At 45.1% G+C, this 1698-nt stretch overlaps 1 long non-coding RNA gene across 1 annotated transcript; it reads left to right on the top strand.

Moving 5' to 3' along the window:
* Nucleotides 1-210: 210 nt before the first annotated feature.
* On the top strand, nucleotides 211-953 carry LOC106943148 (uncharacterized). The gene is made up of 2 exons (XR_001423832.1): nucleotides 211-445; nucleotides 626-953. It is a non-coding gene; the product is annotated as an uncharacterized LOC106943148 (long non-coding RNA).
* The last annotated feature ends 745 nt before the right edge of the window (nucleotides 954-1698 follow it).

The following is a 1698-nucleotide window of genomic DNA, read 5'->3' as shown; positions in this document are numbered from 1 at the left end:
TTTTACATATATATTTAGATATTTATTTATATATCTTAAAACAAAAACCTAATTAGAACTATTTTTGTCTTTATTTGATACGCAACATTTGTTCTATATCCTCTCTTTTTAAAAAAAAAAAGCGTTGTAAATTCAATGTTACAGAAATTTTGTCAAACATTATAACTGTAACAAAAAAAAGTGCAGGCTAAATTTAATCCTCTGTGATACACGTATTCTCTTCCATCGCAGGAGCTGGCTGTGCGCACAGATTAGCGGCGTTACGGTATTTGGCATCATCCTCTCTGCGCACCGTGCCTGGCAGCGGCTCAACTCTCGGCTTCTGCAGACACCGTGGTCGGAGAATGCGCTCTTCTCCGTGGAGCAGTCGGTCTCTGTTGCTTCATATGAGCGCACGGGATGATTGCGCGTCGCGGAGCGGTTATTTACCACCGAGGCTTTCTAGGTATTGGTGAGACACACAGGGAAACCGTTTCACAACGTGCGTTGCATGCAGTCCTGGGATGTATTTTTCCACTCCGCTGACTTATCCAACCCTCGCAATGTGCACACTTGTAGATTTTATCTAAAGGGCGTGTCGGCTGTTAGGCTGCGCGTTTTCAACTGGAAATCCATTTGTCTGCAGGGGGGTTTGAGCGCCAAGAAGGAGCTGACAGACAGACAGACAAACAGACGGAGGGAGCCTGTGGTCTTCAGGCAAAGGGGGGTGGGTTTCTCGACTGCGCTGCGCAGACAAGCGGCGGAGCGGACAGCCTCTGCAAACCTCCTCCTCTTCCTCCTCCACAACAACACGGGACAAGAGGAAGAAGGAAAGACAGAGGAGGAGACGTGCAGGAGGTCTGTGGGGTTGAAATCTGGACACATACGGCGGTAAAATGACGATGTCCGTCCCGGAGAGGAAATCAGGATCGGAGGGGAAGGAGGAGGAGAGCGAGGACGAGAGTGAGATTCTGGAGGAGAGTCCCTGCGGCCGTTGGCAGAAACGCAAAGAGCAGGTTGGCCGTTTTTTGTGTTTTTTATTTTTTTATTTTATTTTTTTTATCTTAATGTGAGTGGATGGGGTTTGTTTTTGTTTTTTTCCCCTGTTGTCACTCTGGACCTCCTGTGTGTTATGCAATGCTTAAACCAGGCCGAGGTATTGGCGTTTCTGCACGAATCCACCAATAAATCTCACGCCGTGATATCCGATGATCGGCATAGCCTACATGAAATCTATTTCAGTGTGCAGACTAAACACCCAGAGGAGCAGAAGCTTGCATCAAGGCCATAAACACTGGATATAAACATGCAGCCTTTGATGGGTTTGATGGCTTAAATGTGTGGGACTCGACAGCATTATAACCTCTCCCACATTTTAATTTAATATCATATGCTTGAATGTAGCAGGTAAGGGTTGATTGGATTATGCTCAACTTTTTGAGGAAATAAAAACCTGCAACCCAGTTTAAGATTTAGGGATTAAATTCTTAAAACCACCAGGAATCACAGTACAACCGATGCTTTTTGGCTTTTAAGTGAACTCAGACAAACATTTCCAAAATGATTCTTGAACTTTTTCATATTTTCCCAAGGTGGCATGTTCTGTTCAGCTGCCCTATGTCAGTACTTTGTAGAACCACCTTTCACTGCGATGCAGCTGCAAGTCTGAGTTTGTACGTCCCTATCAGGTTGATGGGTCCCTATCAACCTGATAGCATT

The sequence above is a fragment of the Poecilia latipinna genome, unplaced genomic scaffold (assembly GCF_001443285.1).
Source record: "Poecilia latipinna isolate Pla-1442-1.1 unplaced genomic scaffold, P_latipinna-1.0 Scaffold4921, whole genome shotgun sequence".
NCBI lineage: Eukaryota > Metazoa > Chordata > Actinopteri > Cyprinodontiformes > Poeciliidae > Poecilia > Poecilia latipinna.
This window is presented reverse-complemented; position numbering and strand designations above follow the sequence as displayed.